Source organism: Hyla sarda, chromosome 8, assembly GCF_029499605.1.
Source record: "Hyla sarda isolate aHylSar1 chromosome 8, aHylSar1.hap1, whole genome shotgun sequence".
NCBI classification, from domain to species: Eukaryota; Metazoa; Chordata; class Amphibia; order Anura; family Hylidae; genus Hyla; species Hyla sarda.
Window position 1 is genome coordinate 114,667,483 of NC_079196.1, and position 22,958 is coordinate 114,690,440.

General features: G+C 43.4%; 13 pseudogenes; all 13 read left to right on the top strand.

Moving 5' to 3' along the window:
* Nucleotides 1-837: 837 nt before the first annotated feature.
* LOC130286607 (U2 spliceosomal RNA) lies at nucleotides 838-1,101 on the top strand (annotated as a pseudogene).
* A 1,476-nt stretch (nucleotides 1,102-2,577) lies between these two features.
* LOC130286610 (U2 spliceosomal RNA) lies at nucleotides 2,578-2,841 on the top strand (annotated as a pseudogene).
* A 1,457-nt stretch (nucleotides 2,842-4,298) lies between these two features.
* LOC130288312 (U2 spliceosomal RNA) lies at nucleotides 4,299-4,564 on the top strand (annotated as a pseudogene).
* A 1,476-nt stretch (nucleotides 4,565-6,040) lies between these two features.
* Nucleotides 6,041-6,304, top strand: LOC130286611 (U2 spliceosomal RNA; annotated as a pseudogene).
* Nucleotides 6,305-7,774: 1,470 nt separating this feature from the next.
* On the top strand, nucleotides 7,775-8,038 carry LOC130286612 (U2 spliceosomal RNA; annotated as a pseudogene).
* A 1,464-nt stretch (nucleotides 8,039-9,502) lies between these two features.
* On the top strand, nucleotides 9,503-9,766 carry LOC130289369 (U2 spliceosomal RNA; annotated as a pseudogene).
* A 1,472-nt stretch (nucleotides 9,767-11,238) lies between these two features.
* On the top strand, nucleotides 11,239-11,502 carry LOC130286613 (U2 spliceosomal RNA; annotated as a pseudogene).
* A 1,468-nt stretch (nucleotides 11,503-12,970) lies between these two features.
* Nucleotides 12,971-13,234, top strand: LOC130286614 (U2 spliceosomal RNA; annotated as a pseudogene).
* A 1,466-nt stretch (nucleotides 13,235-14,700) lies between these two features.
* On the top strand, nucleotides 14,701-14,964 carry LOC130286615 (U2 spliceosomal RNA; annotated as a pseudogene).
* Nucleotides 14,965-16,435: 1,471 nt separating this feature from the next.
* On the top strand, nucleotides 16,436-16,699 carry LOC130286616 (U2 spliceosomal RNA; annotated as a pseudogene).
* Nucleotides 16,700-18,167: 1,468 nt separating this feature from the next.
* On the top strand, nucleotides 18,168-18,431 carry LOC130286617 (U2 spliceosomal RNA; annotated as a pseudogene).
* A 1,469-nt stretch (nucleotides 18,432-19,900) lies between these two features.
* Nucleotides 19,901-20,164, top strand: LOC130289566 (U2 spliceosomal RNA; annotated as a pseudogene).
* A 1,477-nt stretch (nucleotides 20,165-21,641) lies between these two features.
* Nucleotides 21,642-21,905, top strand: LOC130287713 (U2 spliceosomal RNA; annotated as a pseudogene).
* Nucleotides 21,906-22,958: the final 1,053 nt, after the last annotated feature.

Here is a 22,958-nt window from a genome sequence, read left to right on the forward strand (position 1 = left end):
TGAGTGAGTGAGTGAGTGAGAACAAATGAGTTAAAGCAAGTGAGTGAGAGAGATCGAATGAATGAAAGTCTGAATGACAGAAAGAAAAAAGGATGAAGAAAGAAGCATGAAGAAAAAAAAATGTATATGGAGTTGCTGACATGAGTGCAATCTACAAAGCCGTTGAGGCTGATCCTCATGGGAGGATTATTGCACCAGGACCCTTAGCACTTTTAAAATGCCATTCAATGCCACGGGCTAGATGTAAACTGCAGATGACCATGTTGTGGTAGTTACCATGGATACCCAAGTGATGTGTGAGCTAACACATAGGCCCAACAGATTCCAAGAAGGCCAGAATCACCAGCGGCACCACCATCGATTGTCAGGTCACCCGGATTCAGCAAATACCAGAGTCCAAAATGATGCAGGTTTATACTGTTAATTTTCAGTTTATCGTTACAGTTGGTGTTATTCCATGTCGGAAGGGACGCAGCTACAGCCAGTGGGGTAACTAGAGACAGGCAGGCAGCTATGTGCAACAAAGGTAGGCGTGTTGTTTTCATATGCAGATCTGAAATATTGTCTTATATGCAAGAGGAGGAGTGATGGGGGTTCAGGCAAAAGCCAGGCTATGGATTGCATTGCTAAATGCTCCATCAGAGTGCAATGGTCGCCTGTCCTTTTTTTAAGTGATGATGTGGGTTTAGCCTGTGCTGTATGTATGTATGGGTGGCTGACTGCCACCCACCCAGAAAGTGTATGGGAGGCTGGTTGGCTGCCAGCCTTCCTTCCATTCCTATGAGTAATGTGAGTGCTCATGAAGGGGACATGGTTGGGTCCACCCCTTTCCCGGTTATCCCCTCTAGGCCTTTTGGCTTAGATCAAGTGTAAAAAAAGAAAGGATCTTGCGACAGATCGCATCCTGAGGCACGTTTTTTTTTGTGTGAATACTTGCACTTGGGTGACTTGTGAGCACATACTGATACATACGTTCCCTATCTGGGGACCATAAATTAAATGGATTTTTGAGAAAGGGAGCTGATTTGGAAGCTTGCTTCTGTCGCCCTATGCATTGACCCGATGTGGCAGTATCTTCGGGTAGTGAACAGTGCACCACCCCATTCCAGTGTTAAACAAGAAAGATTCTCATTTAATCCTCCGTGGGTGAGAATTTGAGTTTGAGAATTGGAGACCAAAATGATGAGTTGCACTGACTGGTTTATGAACGTCTATTCATTTAGCGTTTTAATGACCATGTTTGCACACTGATTGGTGTAAAAAAATAAAATAAAACTAAATAATAATAATCTAGCACACCTGTGCAGGTTTGACATGACATGACAGGTAGCTGTCTTGTGGGTGGTGCTGAATCCTGTTAAATGACATGAGGGTCTCATGCCTATACACAAGGGTGTGTCATTGCTGTTGCTTGACCATGCATTGGTTTCTGTGGTCAGTGAATGATAAAAACAAAATTTACCATCCATTGATGGATGGGAAATCCGCCATGAGGCATTTGTTTTTAGAAACTGCTGCTCACAACCAATGTTGCAATGGAGTGTCTCCATCTGCTGGTGGTATTGGAAAGGCATTAGTGCTATGACAGGGTCTGAAGAAGAAGAAGAAGAAGAAGAAGAAGAAGACGGAAAAAAATATATATAAAAAGAAAAAGAGAGAGAGAGAGAGAGACTGACTTAGTGAGCGAGTGAGTGAGAGAGTGAGAGTGAGTGAGAGTGAATGAGTGAGTGAGTGATTGAGTGAGTGAGTGAGTGAGTGAGAACAAATGAGTTAAAGCAAGTGAGTGAGAGAGATCGAATGAATGAAAGTCTGAATGACAGAAAGAAAAAAGGATGAAGAAAGAAGCATGAAGAAAAAAAAATGTATATGGAGTTGCTGACATGAGTGCAATCTACAAAGCCGTTGAGGCTGATCCTCATGGGAGGATTATTGCACCAGGACCCTTAGCACTTTTAAAATGCCATTCAATGCCACGGGCTAGATGTAAACTGCAGATGACCATGTTGTGGTAGTTACCATGGATACCCAAGTGATGTGTGAGCTAACACATAGGCCCAACAGATTCCAAGAAGGCCAGAATCACCAGCGGCACCACCATCGATTGTCAGGTCACCCGGATTCAGCAAATACCAGAGTCCAAAATGATGCAGGTTTATACTGTTAATTTTCAGTTTATCGTTACAGTTGGTGTTATTCCATGTCGGAAGGGACGCAGCTACAGCCAGTGGGGTAACTAGAGACAGGCAGGCAGCTATGTGCAACAAAGGTAGGCGTGTTGTTTTCATATGCAGATCTGAAATATTGTCTTATATGCAAGAGGAGGAGTGATGGGGGTTCAGGCAAAAGCCAGGCTATGGATTGCATTGCTAAATGCTCCATCAGAGTGCAATGGTCACCTGTCCTTTTTTTAAGTGATGATGTGGGTTTAGCCTGTGCTGTATGTATGTATGGGTGGCTGACTGCCACCCACCCAGAAAGTGTATGGGAGGCTGGTTGGCTGCCAGCCTTCCTTCCATTCCTATGAGTAATGTGAGTGCTCATGAAGGGGACATGGTTGGGTCCACCCCTTTCCCGGTTATCCCCTCTAGGCCTTTTGGCTTAGATCAAGTGTAAAAAAAGAAAGGATCTTGCGACAGATCGCATCCTGAGGCACGTTTTTTTTTGTGTGAATACTTGCACTTGGGTGACTTGTGAGCACATACTGATACATACGTTCCCTATCTGGGGACCATAAATTAAATGGATTTTTGAGAAAGGGAGCTGATTTGGAAGCTTGCTTCTGTCGCCCTATGCATTGACCCGATGTGGCAGTATCTTCGGGTAGTGAACAGTGCACCACCCCATTCCAGTGTTAAACAAGAAAGATTCTCATTTAATCCTCCGTGGGTGAGAATTTGAGTTTGAGAATTGGAGACCAAAATGATGAGTTGCACTGACTGGTTTATGAACGTCTATTCATTTAGCGTTTTAATGACCATGTTTGCACACTGATTGGTGTAAAAAAATAAAATAAAACTAAATAATAATAATCTAGCACACCTGTGCAGGTTTGACATGACATGACAGGTAGCTGTCTTGTGGGTGGTGCTGAATCCTGTTAAATGACATGAGGGTCTCATGCCTATACACAAGGGTGTGTCATTGCTGTTGCTTGACCATGCATTGGTTTCTGTGGTCAGTGAATGATAAAAACAAAATTTACCATCCATTGATGGATGGGAAATCCGCCATGAGGCATTTGTTTTTAGAAACTGCTGCTCACAACCAATGTTGCAATGGAGTGTCTCCATCTGCTGGTGGTATTGGAAAGGCATTAGTGCTATGACAGGGTCTGAAGAAGAAGAAGAAGACGGAAAAAAATATATATAAAAAGAAAAAGAGAGAGAGAGAGAGAGACTGACTTAGTGAGCGAGTGAGTGAGAGAGTGAGAGTGAGTGAGAGTGAATGAGTGAGTGAGTGATTGAGTGAGTGAGTGAGTGAGAACAAATGAGTTAAAGCAAGTGAGTGAGAGAGATCGAATGAATGAAAGTCTGAATGACAGAAAGAAAAAAGGATGAAGAAAGAAGCATGAAGAAAAAAAAATGTATATGGAGTTGCTGACATGAGTGCAATCTACAAAGCCGTTGAGGCTGATCCTCATGGGAGGATTATTGCACCAGGACCCTTAGCACTTTTAAAATGCCATTCAATGCCACGGGCTAGATGTAAACTGCAGATGACCATGTTGTGGTAGTTACCATGGATACCCAAGTGATGTGTGAGCTAACACATAGGCCCAACAGATTCCAAGAAGGCCAGAATCACCAGCGGCACCACCATCGATTGTCAGGTCACCCGGATTCAGCAAATACCAGAGTCCAAAATGATGCAGGTTTATACTGTTAATTTTCAGTTTATCGTTACAGTTGGTGTTATTCCATGTCGGAAGGGACGCAGCTACAGCCAGTGGGGTAACTAGAGACAGGCAGGCAGCTATGTGCAACAAAGGTAGACGTGTTGTTTTCATATGCAGATCTGAAATATTGTCTTATATGCAAGAGGAGGAGTGATGGGGGTTCAGGCAAAAGCCAGGCTATGGATTGCATTGCTAAATGCTCCATCAGAGTGCAATGGTCGCCTGTCCTTTTTTTAAGTGATGATGTGGGTTTAGCCTGTGCTGTATGTATGTATGGGTGGCTGACTGCCACCCACCCAGAAAGTGTATGGGAGGCTGGTTGGCTGCCAGCCTTCCTTCCATTCCTATGAGTAATGTGAGTGCTCATGAAGGGGACATGGTTGGGTCCACCCCTTTCCTGGTTATCCCCTCTAGGCCTTTTGGCTTAGATCAAGTGTAAAAAAAGAAAGGATCTTGCGACAGATCGCATCCTGAGGCACGTTTTTTTTTTTGTGTGAATACTTGCACTTGGGTGACTTGTGAGCACATACTGATACATACGTTCCCTATCTGGGGACCATAAATTAAATGGATTTTTGAGAAAGGGAGCTGATTTGGAAGCTTGCTTCTGTCGCCCTATGCATTGACCCGATGTGGCAGTATCTTCGGGTAGTGAACAGTGCACCACCCCATTCCAGTGTTAAACAAGAAAGATTCTCATTTAATCCTCCGTGGGTGAGAATTTGAGTTTGAGAATTGGAGACCAAAATGATGAGTTGCACTGACTGGTTTATGAACGTCTATTCATTTAGCGTTTTAATGACCATGTTTGCACACTGATTGGTGTAAAAAAATAAAATAAAACTAAATAATAATAATCTAGCACACCTGTGCAGGTTTGACATGACATGACAGGTAGCTGTCTTGTGGGTGGTGCTGAATCCTGTTAAATGACATGAGGGTCTCATGCCTATACACAAGGGTGTGTCATTGCTGTTGCTTGACCATGCATTGGTTTCTGTGGTCAGTGAATGATAAAAACAAAATTTACCATCCATTGATGGATGGGAAATCCGCCATGAGGCATTTGTTTTTAGAAACTGCTGCTCACAACCAATGTTGCAATGGAGTGTCTCCATCTGCTGGTGGTATTGGAAAGGCATTAGTGCTATGACAGGGTCTGAAGAAGAAGAAGAAGAAAAAGAAGACGAAAAGAAATATATATAAAAAGAAAAAGAGAGAGAGAGAGAGAGAGACTGACTTAGTGAGCGAGTGAGTGAGAGAGTGAGAGTGAGTGAGAGTGAATGAGTGAGTGAGTGATTGAATGAGTGAGTGAGTGAGTGAGTGAGAACAAATGAGTTAAAGCAAGTGAGTGAGAGAGATCGAATGAATGAAAGTCTGAATGACAGAAAGAAAAAAGGATGAAGAAAGAAGCATGAAGAAAAAAAAATGTATATGGAGTTGCTGACATGAGTGCAATCTACAAAGCCGTTGAGGCTGATCCTCATGGGAGGATTATTGCACCAGGACCCTTAGCACTTTTAAAATGCCATTCAATGCCACGGGCTAGATGTAAACTGCAGATGACCATGTTGTGGTAGTTACCATGGATACCCAAGTGATGTGTGAGCTAACACATAGGCCCAACAGATTCCAAGAAGGCCAGAATCACCAGCGGCACCACCATCGATGGTCAGGTCACCCGGATTCAGCAAATACCAGAGTCCAAAATGATGCAGGTTTATACTGTTAATTTTCAGTTTATCGTTACAGTTGGTGTTATTCCATGTCGGAAGGGACGCAGCTACAGCCAGTGGGGTAACTAGAGACAGGCAGGCAGCTATGTGCAACAAAGGTAGGCGTGTTGTTTTCATATGCAGATCTGAAATATTGTCTTATATGCAAGAGGAGGAGTGATGGGGGTTCAGGCAAAAGCCAGGCTATGGATTGCATTGCTAAATGCTCCATCAGAGTGCAATGGTCGCCTGTCCTTTTTTTAAGTGATGATGTGGGTTTAGCCTGTGCTGTATGTATGTATGGGTGGCTGACTGCCACCCACCCAGAAAGTGTATGGGAGGCTGGTTGGCTGCCAGCCTTCCTTCCATTCCTATGAGTAATGTGAGTGCTCATGAAGGGGACATGGTTGGGTCCACCCCTTTCCCGGTTATCCCCTCTAGGCCTTTTGGCTTAGATCAAGTGTAAAAAAAGAAAGGATCTTGCGACAGATCGCATCCTGAGGCACGTTTTTTTTTGTGTGAATACTTGCACTTGGGTGACTTGTGAGCACATACTGATACATACGTTCCCTATCTGGGGACCATAAATTAAATGGATTTTTGAGAAAGGGAGCTGATTTGGAAGCTTGCTTCTGTCGCCCTATGCATTGACCCGATGTGGCAGTATCTTCGGGTAGTGAACAGTGCACCACCCCATTCCAGTGTTAAACAAGAAAGATTCTCATTTAATCCTCCGTGGGTGAGAATTTGAGTTTGAGAATTGGAGACCAAAATGATGAGTTGCACTGACTGGTTTATGAACGTCTATTCATTTAGCGTTTTAATGACCATGTTTGCACACTGATTGGTGTAAAAAAATAAAATAAAACTAAATAATAATAATCTAGCACACCTGTGCAGGTTTGACATGACATGACAGGTAGCTGTCTTGTGGGTGGTGCTGAATCCTGTTAAATGACATGAGGGTCTCATGCCTATACACAAGGGTGTGTCATTGCTGTTGCTTGACCATGCATTGGTTTCTGTGGTCAGTGAATGATAAAAACAAAATTTACCATCCATTGATGGATGGGAAATCCGCCATGAGGCATTTGTTTTTAGAAACTGCTGCTCACAACCAATGTTGCAATGGAGTGTCTCCATCTGCTGGTGGTATTGGAAAGGCATTAGTGCTATGACAGGGTCTGAAGAAGAAGAAGAAGAAGAAGAAGACGGAAAAAAATATATATAAAAAGAAAAAGAGAGAGAGAGAGAGAGACTGACTTAGTGAGCGAGTGAGTGAGAGAGTGAGAGTGAGTGAGAGTGAATGAGTGAGTGAGTGATTGAGTGAGTGAGTGAGTGAGTGAGAACAAATGAGTTAAAGCAAGTGAGTGAGAGAGATCGAATGAATGAAAGTCTGAATGACAGAAAGAAAAAAGGATGAAGAAAGAAGCATGAAGAAAAAAAAATGTATATGGAGTTGCTGACATGAGTGCAATCTACAAAGCCGTTGAGGCTGATCCTCATGGGAGGATTATTGCACCAGGACCCTTAGCACTTTTAAAATGCCATTCAATGCCACGGGCTAGATGTAAACTGCAGATGACCATGTTGTGGTAGTTACCATGGATACCCAAGTGATGTGTGAGCTAACACATAGGCCCAACAGATTCCAAGAAGGCCAGAATCACCAGCGGCACCACCATCGATTGTCAGGTCACCCGGATTCAGCAAATACCAGAGTCCAAAATGATGCAGGTTTATACTGTTAATTTTCAGTTTATCGTTACAGTTGGTGTTATTCCATGTCGGAAGCGACGCAGCTACAGCCAGTGGGGTAACTAGAGACAGGCAGGCAGCTATGTGCAACAAAGGTAGGCGTGTTGTTTTCATATGCAGATCTGAAATATTGTCTTATATGCAAGAGGAGGAGTGATGGGGGTTCAGGCAAAAGCCAGGCTATGGATTGCATTGCTAAATGCTCCATCAGAGTGCAATGGTCGCCTGTCCTTTTTTTAAGTGATGATGTGGGTTTAGCCTGTGCTGTATGTATGTATGGGTGGCTGACTGCCACCCACCCAGAAAGTGTATGGGAGGCTGGTTGGCTGCCAGCCTTCCTTCCATTCCTATGAGTAATGTGAGTGCTCATGAAGGGGACATGGTTGGGTCCACCCCTTTCCCGGTTATCCCCTCTAGGCCTTTTGGCTTAGATCAAGTGTAAAAAAAGAAAGGATCTTGCGACAGATCGCATCCTGAGGCACGTTTTTTTTTGTGTGAATACTTGCACTTGGGTGACTTGTGAGCACATACTGATACATACGTTCCCTATCTGGGGACCATAAATTAAATGGATTTTTGAGAAAGGGAGCTGATTTGGAAGCTTGCTTCTGTCGCCCTATGCATTGACCCGATGTGGCAGTATCTTCGGGTAGTGAACAGTGCACCACCCCATTCCAGTGTTAAACAAGAAAGATTCTCATTTAATCCTCCGTGGGTGAGAATTTGAGTTTGAGAATTGGAGACCAAAATGATGAGTTGCACTGACTGGTTTATGAACGTCTATTCATTTAGCGTTTTAATGACCATGTTTGCACACTGATTGGTGTAAAAAAATAAAATAAAACTAAATAATAATAATCTAGCACACCTGTGCAGGTTTGACATGACATGACAGGTAGCTGTCTTGTGGGTGGTGCTGAATCCTGTTAAATGACATGAGGGTCTCATGCCTATACACAAGGGTGTGTCATTGCTGTTGCTTGACCATGCATTGGTTTCTGTGGTCAGTGAATGATAAAAACAAAATTTACCATCCATTGATGGATGGGAAATCCGCCATGAGGCATTTGTTTTTAGAAACTGCTGCTCACAACCAATGTTGCAATGGAGTGTCTCCATCTGCTGGTGGTATTGGAAAGGCATTAGTGCTATGACAGGGTCTGAAGAAGAAGAAGAAGAAGACGGAAAAAAATATATATAAAAAGAAAAAGAGAGAGAGAGAGAGAGACTGACTTAGTGAGCGAGTGAGTGAGAGAGTGAGAGTGAGTGAGAGTGAATGAGTGAGTGAGTGATTGAGTGAGTGAGTGAGTGAGTGAGAACAAATGAGTTAAAGCAAGTGAGTGAGAGAGATCGAATGAATGAAAGTCTGAATGACAGAAAGAAAAAAGGATGAAGAAAGAAGCATGAAGAAAAAAAAATGTATATGGAGTTGCTGACATGAGTGCAATCTACAAAGCCGTTGAGGCTGATCCTCATGGGAGGATTATTGCACCAGGACCCTTAGCACTTTTAAAATGCCATTCAATGCCACGGGCTAGATGTAAACTGCAGATGACCATGTTGTGGTAGTTACCATGGATACCCAAGTGATGTGTGAGCTAACACATAGGCCCAACAGATTCCAAGAAGGCCAGAATCACCAGCGGCACCACCATCGATTGTCAGGTCACCCGGATTCAGCAAATACCAGAGTCCAAAATGATGCAGGTTTATACTGTTAATTTTCAGTTTATCGTTACAGTTGGTGTTATTCCATGTCGGAAGGGACGCAGCTACAGCCAGTGGGGTAACTAGAGACAGGCAGGCAGCTATGTGCAACAAAGGTAGGCGTGTTGTTTTCATATGCAGATCTGAAATATTGTCTTATATGCAAGAGGAGGAGTGATGGGGGTTCAGGCAAAAGCCAGGCTATGGATTGCATTGCTAAATGCTCCATCAGAGTGCAATGGTCGCCTGTCCTTTTTTTAAGTGATGATGTGGGTTTAGCCTGTGCTGTATGTATGTATGGGTGGCTGACTGCCACCCACCCAGAAAGTGTATGGGAGGCTGGTTGGCTGCCAGCCTTCCTTCCATTCCTATGAGTAATGTGAGTGCTCATGAAGGGGACATGGTTGGGTCCACCCCTTTCCCGGTTATCCCCTCTAGGCCTTTTGGCTTAGATCAAGTGTAAAAAAAGAAAGGATCTTGCGACAGATCGCATCCTGAGGCACGTTTTTTTTTGTGTGAATACTTGCACTTGGGTGACTTGTGAGCACATACTGATACATACGTTCCCTATCTGGGGACCATAAATTAAATGGATTTTTGAGAAAGGGAGCTGATTTGGAAGCTTGCTTCTGTTGCCCTATGCATTGACCCGATGTGGCAGTATCTTCGGGTAGTGAACAGTGCACCACCCCATTCCAGTTTTAAACAAGAAAGATTCTCATTTAATCCTCCGTGGGTGAGAATTTGAGTTTGAGAATTGGAGACCAAAATGATGAGTTGCACTGACTGGTTTATGAACGTCTATTCATTTAGCGTTTTAATGACCATGTTTGCACACTGATTGGTGTAAAAAAATAAAATAAAACTAAATAATAATAATCTAGCACACCTGTGCAGGTTTGACATGACATGACAGGTAGCTGTCTTGTGGGTGGTGCTGAATCCTGTTAAATGACATGAGGGTCTCATGCCTATACACAAGGGTGTGTCATTGCTGTTGCTTGACCATGCATTGGTTTCTGTGGTCAGTGAATGATAAAAACAAAATTTACCATCCATTGATGGATGGGAAATCCGCCATGAGGCATTTGTTTTTAGAAACTGCTGCTCACAACCAATGTTGCAATGGAGTGTCTCCATCTGCTGGTGGTATTGGAAAGGCATTAGTGCTATGACAGGGTCTGAAGAAGAAGAAGAAGAAGAAGAAGACGGAAAAAAATATATATAAAAAGAAAAAGAGAGAGAGAGAGAGAGACTGACTTAGTGAGCGAGTGAGTGAGAGAGTGAGAGTGAGTGAGAGTGAATGAGTGAGTGAGTGATTGAGTGAGTGAGTGAGTGAGTGAGAACAAATGAGTTAAAGCAAGTGAGTGAGAGAGATCGAATGAATGAAAGTGTCTGAATGACAGAAAGAAAAAAGGATGAAGAAAGAAGCATGAAGAAAAAAAAATGTATATGGAGTTGCTGACATGAGTGCAATCTACAAAGCCGTTGAGGCTGATCCTCATGGGAGGATTATTGCACCAGGACCCTTAGCACTTTTAAAATGCCATTCAATGCCACGGGCTAGATGTAAACTGCAGATGACCATGTTGTGGTAGTTACAATGGATACCCAAGTGATGTGTGAGCTAACACATAGGCCCAACAGATTCCAAGAAGGCCAGAATCACCAGCGGCACCACCATCGATTGTCAGGTCACCCGGATTCAGCAAATACCAGAGTCCAAAATGATGCAGGTTTATACTGTTAATTTTCAGTTTATCGTTACAGTTGGTGTTATTCCATGTCGGAAGGGACGCAGCTACAGCCAGTGGGGTAACTAGAGACAGGCAGGCAGCTATGTGCAACAAAGGTAGGCGTGTTGTTTTCATATGCAGATCTGAAATATTGTCTTATATGCAAGAGGAGGAGTGATGGGGGTTCAGGCAAAAGCCAGGCTATGGATTGCATTGCTAAATGCTCCATCAGAGTGCAATGGTCGCCTGTCCTTTTTTTAAGTGATGATGTGGGTTTAGCCTGTGCTGTATGTATGTATGGGTGGCTGACTGCCACCCACCCAGAAAGTGTATGGGAGGCTGGTTGGCTGCCAGCCTTCCTTCCATTCCTATGAGTAATGTGAGTGCTCATGAAGGGGACATGGTTGGGTCCACCCCTTTCCCGGTTATCCCCTCTAGGCCTTTTGGCTTAGATCAAGTGTAAAAAAAGAAAGGATCTTGCGACAGATCGCATCCTGAGGCACGTTTTTTTTTGTGTGAATACTTGCACTTGGGTGACTTGTGAGCACATACTGATACATACGTTCCCTATCTGGGGACCATAAATTAAATGGATTTTTGAGAAAGGGAGCTGATTTGGAAGCTTGCTTCTGTCGCCCTATGCATTGACCCGATGTGGCAGTATCTTCGGGTAGTGAACAGTGCACCACCCCATTCCAGTGTTAAACAAGAAAGATTCTCATTTAATCCTCCGTGGGTGAGAATTTGAGTTTGAGAATTGGAGACCAAAATGATGAGTTGCACTGACTGGTTTATGAACGTCTATTCATTTAGCGTTTTAATGACCATGTTTGCACACTGATTGGTGTAAAAAAATAAAATAAAACTAAATAATAATAATCTAGCACACCTGTGCAGGTTTGACATGACATGACAGGTAGCTGTCTTGTGGGTGGTGCTGAATCCTGTTAAATGACATGAGGGTCTCATGCCTATACACAAGGGTGTGTCATTGCTGTTGCTTGACCATGCATTGGTTTCTGTGGTCAGTGAATGATAAAAACAAAATTTACCATCCATTGATGGATGGGAAATCCGCCATGAGGCATTTGTTTTTAGAAACTGCTGCTCACAACCAATGTTGCAATGGAGTGTCTCCATCTGCTGGTGGTATTGGAAAGGCATTAGTGCTATGACAGGGTCTGAAGAAGAAGAAGAAGAAGACAGAAAAAAATATATATAAAAAGAAAAAGAGAGAGAGAGAGAGAGACTGACTTAGTGAGCGAGTGAGTGAGAGAGTGAGAGTGAGTGAGAGTGAATGAGTGAGTGAGTGATTGAGTGAGTGAGTGAGTGAGTGAGTGAGAACAAATGAGTTAAAGCAAGTGAGTGAGAGAGATCGAATGAATGAAAGTCTGAATGACAGAAAGAAAAAAGGATGAAGAAAGAAGCATGAAGAAAAAAAAATGTATATGGAGTTGCTGACATGAGTGCAATCTACAAAGCCGTTGAGGCTGATCCTCATGGGAGGATTATTGCACCAGGACCCTTAGCACTTTTAAAATGCCATTCAATGCCACGGGCTAGATGTAAACTGCAGATGACCATGTTGTGGTAGTTACCATGGATACCCAAGTGATGTGTGAGCTAACACATAGGCCCAACAGATTCCAAGAAGGCCAGAATCACCTGCGGCACCACCATCGATTGTCAGGTCACCCGGATTCAGCAAATACCAGAGTCCAAAATGATGCAGGTTTATACTGTTAATTTTCAGTTTATCGTTACAGTTGGTGTTATTCCATGTCGGAAGGGACGCAGCTACAGCCAGTGGGGTAACTAGAGACAGGCAGGCAGCTATGTGCAACAAAGGTAGGCGTGTTGTTTTCATATGCAGATCTGAAATATTGTCTTATATGCAAGAGGAGGAGTGATGGGGGTTCAGGCAAAAGCCAGGCTATGGATTGCATTGCTAAATGCTCCATCAGAGTGCAATGGTCGCCTGTCCTTTTTTTAAGTGATGATGTGGGTTTAGCCTGTGCTGTATGTATGTATGGGTGGCTGACTGCCACCCACCCAGAAAGTGTATGGGAGGCTGGTTGGCTGCCAGCCTTCCTTCCATTCCTATGAGTAATGTGAGTGCTCATGAAGGGGACATGGTTGGGTCCACCCCTTTCCCGGTTATCCCCTCTAGGCCTTTTGGCTTAGATCAAGTGTAAAAAAAGAAAGGATCTTGCGACAGATCGCATCCTGAGGCACGTTTTTTTTTGTGTGAATACTTGCACTTGGGTGACTTGTGAGCACATACTGATACATACGTTCCCTATCTGGGGACCATAAATTAAATGGATTTTTGAGAAAGGGAGCTGATTTGGAAGCTTGCTTCTGTCGCCCTATGCATTGACCCGATGTGGCAGTATCTTCGGGTAGTGAACAGTGCACCACCCCATTCCAGTGTTAAACAAGAAAGATTCTCATTTAATCCTCCGTGGGTGAGAATTTGAGTTTGAGAATTGGAGACCAAAATGATGAGTTGCACTGACTGGTTTATGAACGTCTATTCATTTAGCGTTTTAATGACCATGTTTGCACACTGATTGGTGTAAAAAAATAAAATAAAACTAAATAATAATAATCTAGCACACCTGTGCAGGTTTGACATGACATGACAGGTAGCTGTCTTGTGGGTGGTGCTGAATCCTGTTAAATGACATGAGGGTCTCATGCCTATACACAAGGGTGTGTCATTGCTGTTGCTTGACCATGCATTGGTTTCTGTGGTCAGTGAATGATAAAAACAAAATTTACCATCCATTGATGGATGGGAAATCCGCCATGAGGCATTTGTTTTTAGAAACTGCTGCTCACAACCAATGTTGCAATGGAGTGTCTCCATCTGCTGGTGGTATTGGAAAGGCATTAGTGCTATGACAGGGTCTGAAGAAGAAGAAGAAGAAGAAGAAGACGGAAAAAAATATATATAAAAAGAAAAAGAGAGAGAGAGAGAGAGACTGACTTAGTGAGCGAGTGAGTGAGAGAGTGAGAGTGAGTGAGAGTGAATGAGTGAGTGAGTGATTGAGTGAGTGAGTGAGTGAGAACAAATGAGTTAAAGCAAGTGAGTGAGAGAGATCGAATGAATGAAAGTCTGAATGACAGAAAGAAAAAAGGATGAAGAAAGAAGCATGAAGAAAAATAAATGTATATGGAGTTGCTGACATGAGTGCAATCTACAAAGCCGTTGAGGCTGATCCTCATGGGAGGATTATTGCACCAGGACCCTTAGCACTTTTAAAATGCCATTCAATGCCACGGGCTAGATGTAAACTGCAGATGACCATGTTGTGGTAGTTACCATGGATACCCAAGTGATGTGTGAGCTAACACATAGGCCCAACAGATTCCAAGAAGGCCAGAATCACCAGCGGCACCACCATCGATTGTCAGGTCACCCGGATTCAGCAAATACCAGAGTCCAAAATAATGCAGGTTTATACTGTTAATTTTCAGTTTATCGTTACAGTTGGTGTTATTCCATGTCGGAAGGGACGCAGCTACAGCCAGTGGGGTAACTAGAGACAGGCAGGCAGCTATGTGCAACAAAGGTAGGCGTGTTGTTTTCATATGCAGATCTGAAATATTGTCTTATATGCAAGAGGAGGAGTGATGGGGGTTCAGGCAAAAGCCAGGCTATGGATTGCATTGCTAAATGCTCCATCAGAGTGCAATGGTCGCCTGTCCTTTTTTTAAGTGATGATGTGGGTTTAGCCTGTGCTGTATGTATGTATGGGTGGCTGACTGCCACCCACCCAGAAAGTGTATGGGAGGCTGGTTGGCTGCCAGCCTTCCTTCCATTCCTATGAGTAATGTGAGTGCTCATGAAGGGGACATGGTTGGGTCCACCCCTTTCCCGGTTATCCCCTCTAGGCCTTTTGGCTTAGATCAAGTGTAAAAAAAGAAAGGATCTTGCGACAGATCGCATCCTGAGGCACGTTTTTTTTTGTGTGAATACTTGCACTTGGGTGACTTGTGAGCACATACTGATACATACGTTCCCTATCTGGGGACCATAAATTAAATGGATTTTTGAGAAAGGGAGCTGATTTGGAAGCTTGCTTCTGTCGCCCTATGCATTGACCCGATGTGGCAGTATCTTCGGGTAGTGAACAGTGCACCACCCCATTCCAGTGTTAAACAAGAAAGATTCTCATTTAATCCTCCGTGGGTGAGAATTTGAGTTTGAGAATTGGAGACCAAAATGATGAGTTGCACTGACTGGTTTATGAACGTCTATTCATTTAGCGTTTTAATGACCATGTTTGCACACTGATTGGTGTAAAAAAATAAAATAAAACTAAATAATAATAATCTAGCACACCTGTGCAGGTTTGACATGACATGACAGGTAGCTGTCTTGTGGGTGGTGCTGAATCCTGTTAAATGACATGAGGGTCTCATGCCTATACACAAGGGTGTGTCATTGCTGTTGCTTGACCATGCATTGGTTTCTGTGGTCAGTGAATGATAAAAACAAAATTTACCATCCATTGATGGATGGGAAATCCGCCATGAGGCATTTGTTTTTAGAAACTGCTGCTCACAACCAATGTTGCAATGGAGTGTCTCCATCTGCTGGTGGTATTGGAAAGGCATTAGTGCTATGACAGGGTCTGAAGAAGAAGAAGAAGAAGAAGACGGAAAAAAATATATATAAAAAGAAAAAGAGAGAGAGAGAGAGAGACTGACTTAGTGAGCGAGTGAGTGAGAGAGTGAGAGTGAGTGAGAGTGAATGAGTGAGTGAGTGATTGAGTGAGTGAGTGAGTGAGTGAGTGAGAACAAATGAGTTAAAGCAAGTGAGTGAGAGAGATCGAATGAATGAAAGTCTGAATGACAGAAAGAAAAAAGGATGAAGAAAGAAGCATGAAGAAAAAAAAATGTATATGGAGTTGCTGACATGAGTGCAATCTACAAAGCCGTTGAGGCTGATCCTCATGGGAGGATTATTGCACCAGGACCCTTAGCACTTTTAAAATGCCATTCAATGCCACGGGCTAGATGTAAACTGCAGATGACCATGTTGTGGTAGTTACCATGGATACCCAAGTGATGTGTGAGCTAACACATAGGCCCAACAGATTCCAAGAAGGCCAGAATCACCAGCGGCACCACCATCGATTGTCAGGTCACCCGGATTCAGCAAATACCAGAGTCCAAAATGATGCAGGTTTATACTGTTAATTTTCAGTTTATCGTTACAGTTGGTGTTATTCCATGTCGGAAGGGACGCAGCTACAGCCAGTGGGGTAACTAGAGACAGGCAGGCAGCTATGTGCAACAAAGGTAGGCGTGTTGTTTTCATATGCAGATCTGAAATATTGTCTTATATGCAAGAGGAGGAGTGATGGGGGTTCAGGCAAAAGCCAGGCTATGGATTGCATTGCTAAATGCTCCATCAGAGTGCAATGGTCGCCTGTCCTTTTTTTAAGTGATGATGTGGGTTTAGCCTGTGCTGTATGTATGTATGGGTGGCTGACTGCCACCCACCCAGAAAGTGTATGGGAGGCTGGTTGGCTGCCAGCCTTCCTTCCATTCCTATGAGTAATGTGAGTGCTCATGAAGGGGACATGGTTGGGTCCACCCCTTTCCCGGTTATCCCCTCTAGGCCTTTTGGCTTAGATCAAGTGTAAAAAAAGAAAGGATCTTGCGACAGATCGCATCCTGAGGCACGTTTTTTTTTGTGTGAATACTTGCACTTGGGTGACTTGTGAGCACATACTGATACATACGTTCCCTATCTGGGGACCATAAATTAAATGGATTTTTGAGAAAGGGAGCTGATTTGGAAGCTTGCTTCTGTCGCCCTATGCATTGACCCGATGTGGCAGTATCTTCGGGTAGTGAACAGTGCACCACCCCATTCCAGTGTTAAACAAGAAAGATTCTCATTTAATCCTCCGTGGGTGAGAATTTGAGTTTGAGAATTGGAGACCAAAATGATGAGTTGCACTGACTGGTTTATGAACGTCTATTCATTTAGCGTTTTAATGACCATGTTTGCACACTGATTGGTGTAAAAAAATAAAATAAAACTAAATAATAATAATCTAGCACACCTGTGCAGGTTTGACATGACATGACAGGTAGCTGTCTTGTGGGTGGTGCTGAATCCTGTTAAATGACATGAGGGTCTCATGCCTATACACAAGGGTGTGTCATTGCTGTTGCTTGACCATGCATTGGTTTCTGTGGTCAGTGAATGATAAAAACAAAATTTACCATCCATTGATGGATGGGAAATCCGCCATGAGGCATTTGTTTTTAGAAACTGCTGCTCACAACCAATGTTGCAATGGAGTGTCTCCATCTGCTGGTGGTATTGGAAAGGCATTAGTGCTATGACAGGGTCTGAAGAAGAAGAAGAAGAAGAAGAAGACGGAAAAAAATATATATAAAAAGAAAAAGAGAGAGAGAGAGAGACTGACTTAGTGAGCGAGTGAGTGAGAGAGTGAGAGTGAGTGAGAGTGAATGAGTGAGTGAGTGATTGAGTGAGTGAGTGAGTGAGTGAGAACAAATGAGTTAAAGCAAGTGAGTGAGAGAGATCGAATGAATGAAAGTCTGAATGACAGAAAGAAAAAAGGATGAAGAAAGAAGCATGAAGAAAAAAAAATGTATATGGAGTTGCTGACATGAGTGCAATCTACAAAGCCGTTGAGGCTGATCCTCATGGGAGGATTATTGCACCAGGACCCTTAGCACTTTTAAAATGCCATTCAATGCCACGGGCTAGATGTAAACTGCAGATGACCATGTTGTGGTAGTTACCATGGATACCCAAGTGATGTGTGAGCTAACACATAGGCCCAACAGATTCCAAGAAGGCCAGAATCACCAGCGGCACCACCATCGATTGTCAGGTCACCCGGATTCAGCAAATACCAGAGTCCAAAATAATGCAGGTTTATACTGTTAATTTTCAGTTTATCGTTACAGTTGGTGTTATTCCATGTCGGAAGGGACGCAGCTACAGCCAGTGGGGTAACTAGAGACAGGCAGGCAGCTATGTGCAACAAAGGTAGGCGTGTTGTTTTCATATGCAGATCTGAAATATTGTCTTATATGCAAGAGGAGGAGTGATGGGGGTTCAGGCAAAAGCCAGGCTATGGATTGCATTGCTAAATGCTCCATCAGAGTGCAATGGTCGCCTGTCCTTTTTTTAAGTGATGATGTGGGTTTAGCCTGTGCTGTATGTATGTATGGGTGGCTGACTGCCACCCACCCAGAAAGTGTATGGGAGGCTGGTTGGCTGCCAGCCTTCCTTCCATTCCTATGAGTAATGTGAGTGCTCATGAAGGGGACATGGTTGGGTCCACCCCTTTCCCGGTTATCCCCTCTAGGCCTTTTGGCTTAGATCAAGTGTAAAAAAAGAAAGGATCTTGCGACAGATCGCATCCTGAGGCACGTTTTTTTTTGTGTGAATACTTGCACTTGGGTGACTTGTGAGCACATACTGATACATACGTTCCCTATCTGGGGACCATAAATTAAATGGATTTTTGAGAAAGGGAGCTGATTTGGAAGCTTGCTTCTGTCGCCCTATGCATTGACCCGATGTGGCAGTATCTTCGGGTAGTGAACAGTGCACCACCCCATTCCAGTGTTAAACAAGAAAGATTCTCATTTAATCCTCCGTGGGTGAGAATTTGAGTTTGAGAATTGGAGACCAAAATGATGAGTTGCACTGACTGGTTTATGAACGTCTATTCATTTAGCGTTTTAATGACCATGTTTGCACACTGATTGGTGTAAAAAAATAAAATAAAACTAAATAATAATAATCTAGCACACCTGTGCAGGTTTGACATGACATGACAGGTAGCTGTCTTGTGGGTGGTGCTGAATCCTGTTAAATGACATGAGGGTCTCATGCCTATACACAAGGGTGTGTCATTGCTGTTGCTTGACCATGCATTGGTTTCTGTGGTCAGTGAATGATAAAAACAAAATTTACCATCCATTGATGGATGGGAAATCCGCCATGAGGCATTTGTTTTTAGAAACTGCTGCTCACAACCAATGTTGCAATGGAGTGTCTCCATCTGCTGGTGGTATTGGAAAGGCATTAGTGCTATGACAGGGTCTGAAGAAGAAGAAGAAGAAGAAGAAGAAGACGGAAAAAAATATATATAAAAAGAAAAAGAGAGAGAGAGAGAGAGACTGACTTAGTGAGCGAGTGAGTGAGAGAGTGAGAGTGAGTGAGAGTGAATGAGTGAGTGAGTGATTGAGTGAGTGAGTGAGTGAGAACAAATGAGTTAAAGCAAGTGAGTGAGAGAGATCGAATGAATGAAAGTCTGAATGACAGAAAGAAAAAAGGATGAAGAAAGAAGCATGAAGAAAAAAAAATGTATATGGAGTTGCTGACATGAGTGCAATCTACAAAGCCGTTGAGGCTGATCCTCATGGGAGGATTATTGCACCAGGACCCTTAGCACTTTTAAAATGCCATTCAATGCCACGGGCTAGATGTAAACTGCAGATGACCATGTTGTGGTAGTTACCATGGATACCCAAGTGATGTGTGAGCTAACACATAGGCCCAACAGATTCCAAGAAGGCCAGAATCACCAGCGGCACCACCATCGATTGTCAGGTCACCCGGATTCAGCAAATACCAGAGTCCAAAATGATGCAGGTTTATACTGTTAATTTTCAGTTTATCGTTACAGTTGGTGTTATTCCATGTCGGAAGGGACGCAGCTACAGCCAGTGGGGTAACTAGAGACAGGCAGGCAGCTATGTGCAACAAAGGTAGGCGTGTTGTTTTCATATGCAGATCTGAAATATTGTCTTATATGCAAGAGGAGGAGTGATGGGGGTTCAGGCAAAAGCCAGGCTATGGATTGCATTGCTAAATGCTCCATCAGAGTGCAATGGTCGCCTGTCCTTTTTTTAAGTGATGATGTGGGTTTAGCCTGTGCTGTATGTATGTATGGGTGGCTGACTGCCACCCACCCAGAAAGTGTATGGGAGGCTGGTTGGCTGCCAGCCTTCCTTCCATTCCTATGAGTAATGTGAGTGCTCATGAAGGGGACATGGTTGGGTCCACCCCTTTCCCGGTTATCCCCTCTAGGCCTTTTGGCTTAGATCAAGTGTAAAAAAAGAAAGGATCTTGCGACAGATCGCATCCTGAGGCACGTTTTTTTTTGTGTGAATACTTGCACTTGGGTGACTTGTGAGCACATACTGATACATACGTTCCCTATCTGGGGACCATAAATTAAATGGATTTTTGAGAAAGGGAACTGATTTGGAAGCTTGCTTCTGTTGCCCTATGCATTGACCCGATGTGGCAGTATCTTCGGGTAGTGAACAGTGCACCACCCCATTCCAGTGTTAAACAAGAAAGATTCTCATTTAATCCTCCGTGGGTGAGAATTTGAGTTTGAGAATTGGAGACCAAAATGATGAGTTGCACTGACTGGTTTATGAACGTCTATTCATTTAGCGTTTTAATGACCATGTTTGCACACTGATTGGTGTAAAAAAATAAAATAAAACTAAATAATAATAATCTAGCACACCTGTGCAGGTTTGACATGACATGACAGGTAGCTGTCTTGTGGGTGGTGCTGAATCCTGTTAAATGACATGAGGGTCTCATGCCTATACACAAGGGTGTGTCATTGCTGTTGCTTGACCATGCATTGGTTTCTGTGGTCAGTGAATGATAAAAACAAAATTTACCATCCATTGATGGATGGGAAATCCGCCATGAGGCATTTGTTTTTAGAAACTGCTGCTCACAACCAATGTTGCAATGGAGTGTCTCCATCTGCTGGTGGTATTGGAAAGGCATTAGTGCTATGACAGGGTCTGAAGAAGAAGAAGAAGAAGAAGAAGAAGACGGAAAAAAATATATATAAAAAGAAAAAGAGAGAGAGAGAGAGAGACTGACTTAGTGAGCGAGTGAGTGAGAGAGTGAGAGTGAGTGAGAGTGAATGAGTGAGTGAGTGATTGAGTGAGTGAGTGAGTGAGTGAGTGAGAACAAATGAGTTAAAGCAAGTGAGTGAGAGAGATCGAATGAATGAAAGTCTGAATGACAGAAAGAAAAAAGGATGAAGAAAGAAGCATGAAGAAAAAAAAATGTATATGGAGTTGCTGACATGAGTGCAATCTACAAAGCCGTTGAGGCTGATCCTCATGGGAGGATTATTGCACCAGGACCCTTAGCACTTTTAAAATGCCATTCAATGCCACGGGCTAGATGTAAACTGCAGATGACCATGTTGTGGTAGTTACCATGGATACCCAAGTGATGTGTGAGCTAACACATAGGCCCAACAGATTCCAAGAAGGCCAGAATCACCAGCGGCACCACCATCGATTGTCAGGTCACCCGGATTCAGCAAATACCAGAGTCCAAAATGATGCAGGTTTATACTGTTAATTTTCAGTTTATCGTTACAGTTGGTGTTATTCCATGTCGGAAGGGACGCAGCTACAGCCAGTGGGGTAACTAGAGACAGGCAGGCAGCTATGTGCAACAAAGGTAGGCGTGTTGTTTTCATATGCAGATCTGAAATATTGTCTTATATGCAAGAGGAGGAGTGATGGGGGTTCAGGCAAAAGCCAGGCTATGGATTGCATTGCTAAATGCTCCATCAGAGTGCAATGGTCGCCTGTCCTTTTTTTAAGTGATGATGTGGGTTTAGCCTGTGCTGTATGTATGTATGGGTGGCTGACTGCCACCCACCCAGAAAGTGTATGGGAGGCTGGTTGGCTGCCAGCCTTCCTTCCATTCCTATGAGTAATGTGAGTGCTCATGAAGGGGACATGGTTGGGTCCACCCCTTTCCCGGTTATCCCCTCTAGGCCTTTTGGCTTAGATCAAGTGTAAAAAAAGAAAGGATCTTGCGACAGATCGCATCCTGAGGCACGTTTTTTTTTGTGTGAATACTTGCACTTGGGTGACTTGTGAGCACATACAGATACATACGTTCCCTATCTGGGGACCATAAATTAAATGGATTTTTGAGAAAGGGAGCTGATTTGGAAGCTTGCTTCTGTCGCCCTATGCATTGACCCGATGTGGCAGTATCTTCGGGTAGTGAACAGTGCACCACCCCATTCCAGTGTTAAACAAGAAAGATTCTCATTTAATCCTCCGTGGGTGAGAATTTGAGTTTGAGAATTGGAGACCAAAATGATGAGTTGCACTGACTGGTTTATGAACGTCTATTCATTTAGCGTTTTAATGACCATGTTTGCACACTGATTGGTGTAAAAAAATAAAATAAAACTAAATAATAATAATCTAGCACACCTGTGCAGGTTTGACATGACATGACAGGTAGCTGTCTTGTGGGTGGTGCTGAATCCTGTTAAATGACATGAGGGTCTCATGCCTATACACAAGGGTGTGTCATTGCTGTTGCTTGACCATGCATTGGTTTCTGTGGTCAGTGAATGATAAAAACAAAATTTACCATCCATTGATGGATGGGAAATCTGCCATGAGGCATTTGTTTTTAGAAACTGCTGCTCACAACCAATGTTGCAATGGAGTGTCTCCATCTGCTGGTGGTATTGGAAAGGCATTAGTGCTATGACAGGGTCTGAAGAAGAAGAAGAAGAAGAAGAAGAAGACGGAAAAAAATATATATAAAAAGAAAAAGAGAGAGAGAGAGAGAGACTGACTTAGTGAGCGAGTGAGTGAGAGAGTGAGAGTGAGTGAGAGTGAATGAGTGAGTGAGTGATTGAGTGAGTGAGTGAGTGAGTGAGAACAAATGAGTTAAAGCAAGTGAGTGAGAGAGATCGAATGAATGAAAGTCTGAATGACAGAAAGAAAAAAGGATGAAGAAAGAAGCATGAAGAAAAAAAAATGTATATGGAGTTGCTGACATGAGTGCAATCTACAAAGCCGTTGAGGCTGATCCTCATGGGAGGATTATTGCACCAGGACCCTTAGCACTTTTAAAATGCCATTCAATGCCACGGGCTAGATGTAAACTGCAGATGACCATGTTGTGGTAGTTACCATGGATACCCAAGTGATGTGTGAGCTAACACATAGGCCCAACAGATTCCAAGAAGGCCAGAATCACCAGCGGCACCACCATCGATTGTCAGGTCACCCGGATTCAGCAAATACCAGAGTCCAAAATGATGCAGGTTTATA